Source organism: Pipistrellus kuhlii, unplaced genomic scaffold (genome assembly GCF_014108245.1).
Source record: "Pipistrellus kuhlii isolate mPipKuh1 unplaced genomic scaffold, mPipKuh1.p scaffold_m20_p_12, whole genome shotgun sequence".
In the NCBI taxonomy this organism is placed as follows: Eukaryota; Metazoa; Chordata; class Mammalia; order Chiroptera; family Vespertilionidae; genus Pipistrellus; species Pipistrellus kuhlii.
In genome coordinates, this window is record NW_023425427.1 from 29,638,983 (window position 1) to 29,653,043 (window position 14,061).

Genomic DNA, 14,061 nt, shown 5'->3' on the forward strand with positions numbered 1-14,061 from the left:
TGACTCCTTTATTTGGCCCATGTTAGCCTTTGAATTTGACATGCTTATTCTAGTCCCTGGCAAAGACTCATGTACTTTCTGTCTTTGTTGATTTGTCTAATCTGAACATTTCCTATAAATGGAATCATACTATTTATGGCCTTTTATGTCTGGCTTCTTTCACTTTACCATACATTTTCAAGATTTATTCGTGTTATATGATGTACCACAACTTCAATCCTTTTTATGGCCGAGTAATATTTTGTTGTATAATATACTACATCAGTTGATAAGCATTTGGATTGTTTCCTTTTTACAGTGAATAATACTGGTATGCCCATCCAGGTATGTTTTTATGTGACTATACACCTTCAATTCCCTTAGGCATGCACCTAAGGAAGGAAATGCTGGGTCATATAGTAGCTCTATTTAATATTTTGAGAAACTGCCTCCAATGCACTATTTAAATCCCTACCAACAGTGTTTGAGAATTCTAACTTATCCTCATCTTTGCCATCAATTGTATTGCTGTCTTTCTCCTTCTAACCACCCTAATGTGTGTGACACCTCTCTTCTGTAGTTTTGATTTGTATTTCGCTAATAACTAATGATATTGAGCAGCTTACCATGTACTTATTGGCTATTTGTATGTTCTCTTAGGAGAATTGTCTATTCAAATACTTTTATTATATTTTAACCTGGTTTTTTATTATTGAGATATGTGTTCTTTATATATTATGGATATACGTTTCTTATCAACTATATGATTTGCAAATACTTTTCCTCATTCTGTGTGTGTCTTTTCACTGTCTTGGCAGTGGTGTTTGGTGCACAGAAGTTTTTAATTTGTTGAAATGTAGTTTATCTAGTTTTCCTTTTGTTATCCATGCTTTAGTTACCACATGTAAGAAACTATTGCATAACCAAGGTCACAAAGAACAACTTCTACTTTTCTTCTAAGAGTTTTGGGTGTTGAGGCCTTGGATCCATTTTGAGATGATTTTTTTAAAAATATATTTTATTGATTTTACACAGAGAGGAATTGAGAGGGACAGAGAGTTAGAAACATCGATGAGAGAGAATCATCGATCAGCTGCCTCTTGCACACCCCCTACTGGGGATGTGCCCGCAACCAAGGTACATGCCCTTGACCGGAATCGAACCCGGGACCTTTCAGTCCACAGGCCAACGCTCTATCCACTGAGCCAAACCGGTCCCGGCAATTTTGAGATGATTTTTATATCTGCTGTGGCATTGATGCTTTTATGGTCCCTCTACCTTTTGGGCTCCTCCCGCATAGTATTTTTGTTCTCACATTGACACACAGGAAAACCAAGTTCTTCCTTCATTTCTGTACATACAGAGATACCTACACATACAGCCAAACTCTTCTTTCATAAAGTGTCCATGAGATAGTAGACTTCACAAGAAATTTTAGTGGTCACAGCATTTATCAGGCAAACAACCTAAAATTACATTTTAGGCAACCCTAACCTTCAAAAATCTTTTAGCCAGGAATAGTTCACTGTTTATTCTCTCCCTCCCCTCCCCCCTCTACACACACAAATTCATTTTCTCAATGATTTTTGTCCTCTGTCTTTTCCCTGCTCTTTTCCCCAGGCCCTCTTGAGTAATAAAACAATTTTCTCATGCAGCACAGCTTATTTTTCTCATTTCTTTACTTGAGTTCCTCATGGTTTCTCACATTCTTTCCTAAAGGAAGCATTCCCCCTCCCCCCACTACCAAATAGTATACTCCTTAAGGGAATTCTGGCATCATTTTTCACACCATTATGTTAGGAATATTTCAATAGGGTATTGAAAGGAGTGGTCCTAGGAGTGAATAGAAAAATCTATATAATTAAACTGCAAAAAAATGAGAATAAAAAAAAGAAGACAACAATACCTGTGATGATGATCATCAACAATTTCAATGCACTGCTAATGGGTAAGGTAGCAGAAAGGGCCTTATAGGTCAGCTCAATATGATGGGCGTGGGGGTTGTGAAGAGATTAGTTAGTGGAAGGAGAAAGAAACCTGTTTTTAAGTAAACAAAGCTATCATGTTTTGATTATAAAGATCCACAATTCTTTGGAGCTAGATATGTTTTGCAATTAAGTATTTTTCAGATTTTAGAAAAGTAATACTACTGTAGATAATCCAGTTATGTCTTACAGAATACTATGGTAGGGTCTGAGGCAGCATCCCGTAATCAAACACAGAATCAAATTCATATAACACTAAGGGGCATGGACACTCTAAATAGCTATATATCAGTTTAGGTCTGTTTTTATTGCCAAATGAGTTAAAGAAAAAAACTTTCTCCTTTCAGTTTAGTTTTCATTTTAGGTATGAAAGTCATATTGTGAACCTATATCGTTGAAATACAGCAGCTATAGGTGATAAATCATTCTTCGAACGTTCCCTTTTGCTGCGATAGCTCAGCGAGTCTAGAAGTGCTGAAGACAAAGATGAGGATGTTTCCCAAATGCCAGTCTTTCTGGCTGATGCACCACTTGCTGTTGATTTGCCTTGCAGATCAGCCTGGCTGTTTAGAAGCATTCACTAGCCTTGTCTCATCCCAGCTTTCTTTTTAGCTCTTCTATAGTTTACTGCAGTGGATATAACCAGAACATAAGATGATGGACAAATGATATTTAGGACAATACTGTGAGCTCAAAGGGAGTAGCAGGGGGAAAAGAGAATAGATCAAAACAACATTAGGGGATTACTACTGATCCACTCTCACCCCAAAGGGGGGGGAGGGGGAAAGGCCCATCAGCCATGCCAACTCTGTTTGGAACACTTTGAATGATAATAAATGAGCACAGGGACCTAGGAGGAGAGCTTGGCAGCCTTTATAAACTTAACTGAGACTTATAGGCAAGTAATCTTAATTTGCCTTTTTCCTAACGGGATTCTGATGCAGCTTTGACATAGTAGAAGACAAGCAAGATTTGGATTCAGGATCCTGGGGTCTACCCCAATACTCTTGATATGACCCTAACAAGCTTCATTTATTTTTATTAGTGAAAATTACCATTTTGTAAGAGTCACATGATAGGAACATTTTATATACATTAGCTCTAATTTTCATGACAGCCTTATGCTACAGGTCCTAACATCCCCATATAAATCATGAGGAAATTGAGCTTTGGAGAGGTTAACTAGGCATTCAGTAAATGATTGGTTTCACTGGGATTAGACACAGCTCTCTCTGATGATAAAGCTCAAATTGCTCAGGGCACATCTTGGATACCCTGGTTTTACCATTTTCCACATAGATACTGATTTTACTGTACAGTGTAGAGATCTACAGACCTGGTTTCAAGACTAAGCTATAACATGTGCTAGCTGTGTTACCTTAGAATAGAAATAGTTGCCATTAAATATCTATCAAACACTATTCCGAAAAATTATATGTATAAATAAATACTAGTGACCCAGTGCATAAAATTGCGCGAGACCCGGGACCCTGCCTCTGATCTGCCACGGCCCTGAGTCCCGGAGTCTGACCTAGGGACTCCCTCATGCACCTCCTGGTCAAGTCCCTGCCATCGCCCACGCAGATGCAACATCAGTTCCCCACCCATCCACATATGCCTGTCACACAAGCAGTTTCCTACTGATTGGTTTTTACAGCGTGATGGTGTAATGACCACAAGCTTTATATATATAATTAGATAGATAGATAGATAGATAGATAGATAGATAGATAGATAGATAGATATGGGATACATATATATAATACTAGCTTGGTTTTTGTGGAGTTCACATGACATAAGGTGAATCAGTGTTTCTCACAGCACATTGTGGAAACTTTGACTTGTCCGAAGAGAAGATTTATGCTACAAGGCATTTGAATATATCCCCCTTGTGGAGATTCTCAGTGCACATTTGTATCATAATGATGCTGAGAAGTATTTGAGGCTAAAAAGGAACGGTTATTTAATAAGGGGTTTTCCCAAATATTTTGACCATAGAACCTCTTTATTTAGAGTTTACCTGTTAGCATCTGAAGCTTCCCATAGAACGCACGTTGAGAAATGTTAATACACATGAAGTCCTTCATTTAGAGTGGTGTGATGACTCACATTTGTATAATCATAGTAAAAGTGCAGAAAGTTTCTTTGAGTCAAAAAAATGTGTTTAACTTCTCATTCTACACAAGGGCTTTGCCTACTTGTGTATATTTTTTAAAATAAAAGGCATTTTTAGAGTTTTGTCTTACCATCCACATTCGACCTACTCAAATCCAGGTCAAGGTTTCTCTCACAGTCTTCCCCATCCTCAGTCTCCTCCTGCCCACAGGGATCCCTCTGTTCTCTGGCCTGCCTTGTACTGACTGTCCCCAAGGAACTGGGGCTTCTGGAGTCGTCTCTAAGAAACAGGGATTATACAGAATTAAAATGTCCCACATTTGACTGAGTTGAATAGGTCTGGAGTAAAATTTGTGAGAAAACCACCATTTTAAAAGAAAAGCCACATTTTCTCATTGAAATTTCAGGAGAAACAGTTTTATTTCTTTTTACTCCCCTTTGTTTTTCTTCTCTCTTTTTTTTTCTTTTGTGATCCAATCCTGGATTCACAATTACAAAAAATTTATTTGTCCAAAACAGGTATTAAGTTTGAGTCTTCTAAATTGGGACATAGACTTACATTTAAATTTCTTACATAACTTTTTTTAAAACAATACAACTGCAAAAAAAAAAAAAAGTACTCTCCTTCCTGTGTGTCTAGATAGTTTTTAAACTTAGCACATTATTTATTATCAGGGACTCCTTATTAAAGTAGGTTTTAGTACAGTGTTTACTCAATTTAAAATATCATAAATATGCTCAGTGATGCTCTTGCAAATGACTATAGCACCAATGGAAATACTTTATGTTCTAAAGGAAACCTTGCAGAAGCCACTTTACTGTGAATTTCAAAAATAAATCAATAAAGAATTGTGTGAGACTATGATACTGTAGCTGTCCTTGGATAAGCTGGAGCTGAATAGAAGAGGATAAGTTAGACTAGAGTAATGAGATCACCAACAATGGGTATGGGTACAAAGAGATTGTACCAGCTACTTGTTCATTGACTTAGAAACTACCACAAGCTTAACATGGTGCTCATTATGATACAGACAGAATTAAAATTAGGCAAAGATACATAGGTTGCTGTTAATTTCTGCTGTTTCATCTAATAGGAAAGGGTTAGACATCCTCATGATTGTCAAAAATAGACCTAGACACCTCAGTAGAATCTTTGGAATGCAAAAGGTGGTTGATTTGAAACCCTGTGGTTAATCATTATTCAAATCCCAGTGTGATTTATAAAAAGTAGTGAAGGATAGGAATTATACCTGTGTCTCTGATTCAAAATTATTTATCATAATTCACATCCATTCAGAAAATGACTAGAAATTTGTATATGAGCTCTTTAACCAGAATATTATTTCTATCTTATGCACAGGGTCCTAAATTTAGTGTTATCACAAGGAAAACAGCAAGGATGGTAAGATTGACCAAAATGCCTCTGTCATTTACCAATAGTTTTTTAAACTCTTGTTACTCTATTTCCTCTCTGTTAACTTATTCATTAATTTAAGCATTCATTCACTCAAGCCACTTTGAGCCTATTCTCTGTTTCAGGTACCAGGTATACACTCTCTAATCCTAGGATTTATAGATTAGGAGATACAGAAAAATATATATAATCATAATTAGAATAAATAATAAGAATAAAAAATAATGATGGCATATACTTGGGAAGACTATACTACTTCAGAGTGACACCACTAGGTGAATAGAAATTTCATTTTTCTTTGAGAAATCACTGTATTCACTGATTTGCCAAAAAGCACTGTGATATTTAAAACAGGTCAGAAACCTCTTAACCCAAAGAAGAAACTACCAGAGAATATCTATATATAGGCTGATGAATTATCACCAAAAGAAATCTGCATAGTCACCACCCAAATCAAGGCATGGACCATTCCTGGGTCACCAGAATCCCCTCCTGGGCCTCCCCCAATCACCTCTCCTCCAGAGTAGCTACTCTCTCGACTTCCAACACTACAGTTAAGTCTTGAACCCTCTTTATACTTATGGGATCAAATCATATGTATTGTTTGGTGTCTGTCTTCTTTCACTGAGATGCGTTTCTTTATCTGTAAAATGGGGGAAATGCCCATTGTACCGTGTGGTTGTGATCATGACGCTGGAGTTATGGGGCCCAACCATTTACCAGGAAAGGTGACTGTTTTATCCTACCTAGTTTGGTGGGCCCAAGCAGTGTGTACATACACGGAAATGCTGGTGGCAACAAATGGAATGAATCTGGGGACCTTTAATAGACCTGACTTTGCCTTGAGGTCTGTGGTTTAAAATGGCCCATAACCCTGGCGTTTAAATCTTCTCTTCTCTATGCTATTTTCTACCGTGGAGTGGAGAGCAGTTCCTTTATTCATTTCCAAGAAGGCTCCATTGGTTTGTGCCCCAAAAGATCCCAGAGGTGACCCAAGCAGGTTTTCAGAGATAATAATTACAACTAATCTTTTCTGAGGGCTCATTACATGGCAGGCATTCTACTTAACACCTCACATACATTAGCTCATTGACTTGTCATTACAGTCGAATGAGGAAGATATCATATTATCCCCATTGTAGAGATGAGCCAGAAAGGCTTGAAATTTTACCCCACCAAGAAGAGATGGTGTGAGGATTCCAACCTGGGCATTTGTCTCCAGAACAACAGGATTGTTAACTGCCGATGTGGAGTCACCTGATGCAGGCAGATCCTAGCCTCTCTTACTGTAGTTCTGTAGGAAAGCTTATCACTTATAGATTTCAACTTGCCATTGGAGAGGTTCTTGGCTTAAAAAAATAATAGTCAAGTCTATTAACACTCTCCCCTCCAAACTTACTAGGAAATGTCCTCAGTGTCTATTTTTTTAATAGAGTTTGGAGGACATAGGCCACAAAAATGCCTCATTAAAAGCACTAAAATTTAAAACCCAAATCTATCTTATTGATGTTACATGTGCACTTGAGCATGTCATGTTATCTGGGAAAATGCCTTAGGGGACTTTAGTGCCCTCTCTAGTTCTACTGCCATCTCTTTTTATTTTTACCTATTTTATTATTTTCCATTATTGTCCAATAATCACAGCCCTCTAGAATCATCCTATGATGCTCCTTCAGAAATCTAGAGAGGCTCTATGTAAAACCTCTGTCAAGTTTAATCCTGAGAATGCTGGTAAGAGGAGCTATTTGGATTATTACATATAATAAATCCTCTTATATAGCATTTTTGAGTATTTCTCAGTTTACAAAAACCAAACCAACAAATACTTATTTAGTGCCTTTTTCCCACACCATGCTAGGGACTGTGGATAAAACAAGAAAATGATATGACATCAATCCCTTTCTCAGAGTACTTGAAATTTACTTGGGGTGGAGGACAAAAATGTAACCACAGAAAGTTAAATATTAGTTCAAAGTAGCAGAAATGTCATAATACTGCCTGTGAGTAAGAGGATCTAAGGTGGTCTTGACTAATTACTAGAGCTTCCAGAGAAAGCAGAAACTGCTTGGTCAGAAAAGAGGTGGGACCAAAGGCACTCCTGGAGGATGAACAGGGTCTGCAGAGTTGACTGAAACACCCTGGCTGAGAAAACATGGCTTTCACCAAGAATTCAAAAGATGAGGACACATAGGTTAGAGGTGAATGTGTTGGTTTCCTATGGCTGCTGTAACAAATTACCACCAATTTAGTGGCTTAAGACAACACATATCCATTATCTAGTAGTTCTGTAGGTCAGAAGTCCAGAATGGGGCTTAGGGGCTAAAATCAAGGAGTCGGCAGAGCTCTGGGGGAGAATCTCACCTAAACTTTCCCAGCTTCCAGAGGCCACCTGCATTCCTTGGCCCATGGCCCCATTCTTCATCTTCAGAGCACATCACTGCAATCTCTGCTTATATCTAATCGTCTTATTCTCAGATCCTCCTGTCTTCCTTTTATAAGGGCTCTGTGATTATATTGGCCTCACTGGAATAAGCAATAGTTCTTTTTCTCATCTCTAAACTAACTTAATTACATCTGCAAAGTCCCTTCCGCCAGGTAAGGTAACATAGTCACAGGTTCTGGGGAATTAGAAGCTGGTCATCTGTGGGGATACATGATTCTGTAAACTTCAAGTCAGCACTATATTGAGGAGTGTAGACTTTGAGGTTTATCCTGCACAACATGAGACCATTGACCATTTCAGTCTGAAGAGTGACATGAGCAAAGCATGAAGTAAAAGACAGAGCAATGGTCAGAAAAGTATAGATGGAAGGGGACCTGTGTGTGTGTGTGTGTGTGTGTGTGTGTGTGTGTGTGTGTGAGAGAGAGAGAGAGAGAGAGAGAGAGAGAGAGAGAGAGAGAGAGAAAGAGAGAGAAGAGAGAGAGAGAGAGAGAGAGAGAGAGAGAGAGAGAGAGAGAGAGAGAAAGAGAGAGAGAGAGAGAGAGAGAGACCACCCACATGCCCACCCACATTTGTACTTGGGGATATGGCCTCAGTTTGTTCTACGTAGTTATTTGCTTAGCCATGGGGAAGCAGCCACCTGAAGAGGCCCAAGAGTTTCCTGCCACCCAGGGTTCCTGATGAGCAGGTGTAATATGGAAGTGTTTTGGTTTCTGAGGAATCAGTATCAGGCCTTGGGAGAACTGGGAACTACCTCTCCAGACAACCTTCTAGGTGTCCCAAAGGAGTCTCCATTCTTAAGGAGATGAAAAAAAAAGTAATCTGTGATGGGCAATTATGCAAGTGGCACTGAGCTTTAGAAACTGTTACTAAGGATGTCAGGGACCATCATGTGGGAGCAGCCAGGAGAAGTGATTTGATTAACAACAGGCCTGAGTGGTGTGCAGAGCAGAGTTGAGATGCTGTCCATTAACTCTTCCTCTCTGTCGTTTGCCCTTTCCACAGTGTTCAGAATTTGAAATATCTGTCACACACAGTGGTTCAGACACTACTTTACTGGAAGTAGGTGTAGCTATGGTTCAACATGGGTGTAAAATTAGGAGGGTGGAAAAGATGGAAGCCCAAGCATCAAATGAGTTAGCAGATTTGCAGTGGACCAAGATATTTTTTAGGGGAGTTCTCATGAATATACAGGCGAAGGCTGGAGTTGCCTCTCTGGAAAAACAAATTCAGATAGTTCAGGAGAGAGCAAGGCCAAATGGTTTAGCAACTCATCTGGGGGTCCTGTCATCTGTAGAATTGCTTATCTGGCATATAGTTGCTTATCTAGGGTAAAGCAACCAAGACGGATCAGATGGCTGCCTACTAAGACTTGATTGCATGGGATTTTCAGAAAAGTACGTGTTTTCTACATTGGGAGAGAAAAGTATCATGTTGGTGTTCAGACTCTGAGGACTTACAACACAGTCTGAAGGGATGCGCATTATGAAATGAAATATTTCCCTGTTTCCAAGGCAAAAGGTGTGATTTTGGTGGTGTTTTAACTATATGATGTTCAGCAAAGACAGAGCCCCAGAAATGAGCCCAGAAGTCTCTGAGGGAAAACATAAATATTCAGCTGTGCTTTTAAACACTTGCTATTTTCTTTCTTAATTCTGTTTACCTTTTAAGCAACAACAAACAGAAGCCAAAAACTTGGCAGAGGGCTGTCTTTTCTGGGAGAATGTGTTCTTTGACTGCCAACTGAACATGCCTCTCTTTTTTACTTAGTTCTTTTCACTTTTTTTTTTTTCATTAGAAAGTAACACTTCCCATTTCATTCATTCAAGAACATTGTGCCCGTCAGCCATCAAGAGTACCCAGACTTCGGAAGGGGAGGGTCCCAAAGAGGACAAGTCAAGTCTGTGTTTATTACTATCATCATCATTATTATATCATAGCATTAAATCTCTGTTGACAAAAGCAGGCAATTCAGGGGATGGAGCATCAGAAATACACTATATTGAGAGAAACATATGCATAAAAAGTAATGACTATGCAATATAATAAGGCATTTGTACTTAAAAATATTAGAGTATTTTTATTATCAAAGGAGATAACCTCTAATGAATTTGTACTCATGTTTGGTACCTTTAAAGAGTCCCTCACCCATTCAGAAAACTGAGCAGTCTGCAAAGCAGTAGCAGCCTATGCTTTTTGAACACGTTTTCCATGCTTGGGACCCTGGAGTCACATAGTAGTTACGGTGGTAATCGGGGGGAGATCCCAAGAGGAAGATGACTTCATGTCAGTGATCTCCTGCCACCTGATGTCCCTTCTGTACTTTGGAAGACACAAGGCTCCATGTCTAGTTAGGTGTCTCATGCATGCTGTTCCTGATCTCTGGTTGTTAAACCCTCTTCCCTATGCACCCAGAGAATATCTCTGGGGAAGAGAATTTTAAAGGTGAAGCACGATCTTTTTTACACAACATTCCTTTACAGAGCCAAAAGCTTGGCAAGAGCCTAGAGAACTGGAGGGGGACTTTTATATTAAAGCCTGTTTCCTAAATGTAAAATGTTCCACCTCTTCTTATTGATGATGTTTGTCTAAACACCACAGACAAGATGAAGTTGTGGAAAATTAGAGGAAAGGTGAGCAGGCCAGCTACTTCAAGGTTTAGAGAAACTGAGAGGAATGAGTAATTATTGACCAACTGTGAATCAGACACTCTGCTAAGTAATTTAAATACTTAGCAGGAGTTTCAAGAACAGACATAAGAATTAGACTATTCCATTTGTCATATTCTTCAAAATCAAGTGTGAAAAGGAAGGATTTGCAAGATATTACCCCAAAACATAATTGTTGCACAACCACTAAGTGGCGAAGCTGGAGTTTGAATTCAGCCCTTTTGACCCCAGAACACTTTCCACCTCAGTGAAGAGAATCCCTAAGCAGGCAGATGCTTCATTAATGCTTATTAGATCTAAACGGGTCAAGTGTTCTGCTCTTAAGTTGACTTTATCACTGCATTTACTCACAAGTGTGGTTTAAGCCTAATGAATAAAATTAACAATGGACAAAATAGATCCAGAGACATAGAATCATGGAACAGACTGACAAATCTCAGAGGGAAGGCAGGAGTCAGGCAGTGAACCAAAGAACTTATATACATATATTCATAATCCATGGATACAGACAATAGTAGTGTGGTGAAGACCTGGGAGAGGACAGGTTGGAGGGGATCAATGGGGCGGACAAAAAGGGAACATCTGTAATACTTTCAGTTATAAAGATAAATTTAAAAATAAATAAAAAGCATTTGCGTTAAAAGTAAAACTTCAATCCTAACTTGCCATGCCACACCTGGGGACATGGCATAGGAGGCAGGTGACGTGGAAGATGGGCAGCTTTCGGACTTGGATTTGACATGAGATTCTGCCCAGGGACAGCCTAATGCAGGTGCCAAAAGCACTAGGTGGGGACAGGGAAGCAAGGCCCTTCCAAGGCCCTGCAGCAGCCTGTGCCCCAGCATCACAATGCCGTCCTATGGAAGGCGTGGACTCAGGAGAAGAGAGAGTTTTTCCGATTCAGATGATACCATCAACAGAAATGTGTTAAACTCCCCTCTCAAACCAGAGCCTTTTCCATTTGGTCAGAGCAGCCAGAAATGGCCTTTCTTCTGGAGGGGAGAAGGTTAACAACATGTGGGGTGCTTGCTGCAGGAGCAGAATCAAGATGCAGTCGTTGCTAAACTTGGTATCTTGGAAATGGAAGGCACTATTGACAAAAGCAGGCACTCAGAGACCTACAGTTACTTGTTAAGAAACTCAAGAGGGAGTTTCAAGAACAGACATAAGAATTAGACAAAGAGATAGATGAATATATGTGTGGTGGCAAGAAAAATGGGCTCTAAGGAAGAGGGAAATGGGCAAGGTCACCAAGAGGAAATGACCTGACAAAGTCAGACTCGGAGACAGACTAGAAATGAACTATAAAAGCCAGAATGAGATCACAGAGGACGATTCTCTGGGAGAAAGTGGCTGATGAAATTTCTTTCAGGTTGTAGGATCTAAAGAAAGATCTGATAGCCGAGTAGTGAGTATAATTGGGAACAAAAAGGCAATTGAACTTCTGATGGAAACTGCTGGAGTTGAACAGAATGGTGGCTTTTTTATAATGAACTAGAGGTCTGATGCACAAAATTCACGTACTTGGAGGATTCCAAACGTTACATCAGAGGTATTTGAGAGTGGGAAATGAGACTTTATTCCTGTATTCTGGTATGTTATCCTGTTTCCACAGTTTAAAGATTTCAGTGATTAGGAGTTGCAATATTAATAAATAAGTCCTTCAAAATACACAAAAGGTACATGTCAAAAGTAGACTTGCCCCTTAATCACTATTGATAATAATGTAAAGATCAGTCTTAAGAAAATATGTTCCTGCAATTTAGGGGGTCCTAGTAAAAGGAAGTTGGAAATCCTCATTTTCAATCAGTGTGCCACAAAATAATTTAAAAACATGTAATACTTGACTAGTCAGAGACATTGACCGCTTTCCCCTTTTTCCCGTTAAAAAATGACAACAGCCAACCCAACAATAGCCATCTGGTGTGAATGAATCAAAATTGTACCTATGTATGTCATATTGGCAAAACATATATTTTTTAATGTGCCACAGAATTTTAGTAACTAGTTGATGTGTACCATAAAATGAAAAAGGTTGAAAATTGCTGCTCTATGCATTTATATCTTCGCTTTAAAAAATTGGGTAAAAATTAAGGCATTTCACTCTTATCAACAAAGAGGCCTGGTGGACATGCTTACAGATATTATATTGGTCGCTGAGTTATAGGGGTGATGGAGTGTTTCATTGTCCACAGCACAGAAGGAAGGGGGAAGACAGACTGTCACAGTCTCTCTCTTTACATGGACTTCCTTATAATATACTAAGCAGGAGTAGCTCACTTTGTTTTCTTTCGGTTTCTTCTGCTCCCTTCTGACCTTTGTACTCAGAGTGGAAGTGGTTCACTTCTTTCTGGAAGAAATGTGGTCTCTTATTGGTATTTCTTTTGGGGGATGCTATTTCTTCAGGGATGTTCCTGATGCCTTGGCCTCAGAAGACCTATGAAGAAGGCATTGCAGAAAAGGTTGTTTCTTTAGACTTCCTCTGAGCTCTCAGCTGACTTTGGATGACAACTTTGGAGTAGCATGCTGAGATCAGAGATTTGGGCTTGGCCACCGTGGCCCCTCAGTTGGCTCTGGCTCTAGATCTTTTTCCATGGATCCTTTTAGGCCAGAAGGGTTCTACCTGGGCCCCTGCCCAGTTCCCTGGAGAGTTCTGCATTGGAGTTTAGGGTGTAAATGTATGATTTCCTTTGAGATTTGGTGAAGGGCAATGGCCAGTATATGACCTAAACTCTTGGGTTCTTATCCAAATTCTGTAGTAATCTTGCTTTGTTTTGAATAATACCATTATTGTTGCCTACAAAATATATCCTAAAAATTAGCATAAAATCCATGTTGAGCAGTGAGCATATATTGTCTACTATTGGGAGAAATCTGCACACTGCTGCCCACTGCATCTTGGTATTGGAGTCACCAAGGAAAAGAGTGTGATCAAACACTGGATGGAATAGCGCTTTACTCACAGAGGGAAGAAACAGAGCAAGACCAGCCTCAGTAATAGATGCCAGTTGCCCATAGCCAGCAGCCACATGCTGGCCTCCATGCACTCCAGTTGTGCCACAGAACAAAGGACCCCGTCCCCTCCCAACAAGGGACAGATATAGCAATGGAGTTGGCCAGTTGCCATATGAAGCATATACTTACGCAGAACAAAGGAGTATACATTGAGCCTGAAACAAAGACATTTCCACACAAGGTTATAAGTCCTCCACAGGCTATGGGCACTTCTAATTTCCTTTTTGGTAAGAAAGTACGCTAGGCCCAAGGCCCGTTCTTATGCTGCTGAGAGTGGGTTGGAAAACTGCATGCATAATTAGGATTCTAAAACAAAATAGATTTTCTGTTTCTAAAGAAAATCTTTATGTGCTCATGAGAAACAATTTTAAAAAGCTTGACAATTTCAGATTCTTTCTGGAAATGATATCATATTGTTACTTTAATTGAGGTGTTTTTTGGTTT

At 39.4% G+C, this 14,061-nt stretch overlaps 1 protein-coding gene and 1 pseudogene across 14 annotated transcripts in view; both read left to right on the forward strand.

Moving 5' to 3' along the window:
* Positions 1–14,061, forward strand: part of TRPM3 (transient receptor potential cation channel subfamily M member 3) — a 663,453-nt gene that overhangs the window by 354,073 nt on the left and 295,319 nt on the right. The window lies entirely within an intron of this gene.
* On the forward strand, positions 11,287–12,100 carry LOC118716499 (annotated as a pseudogene).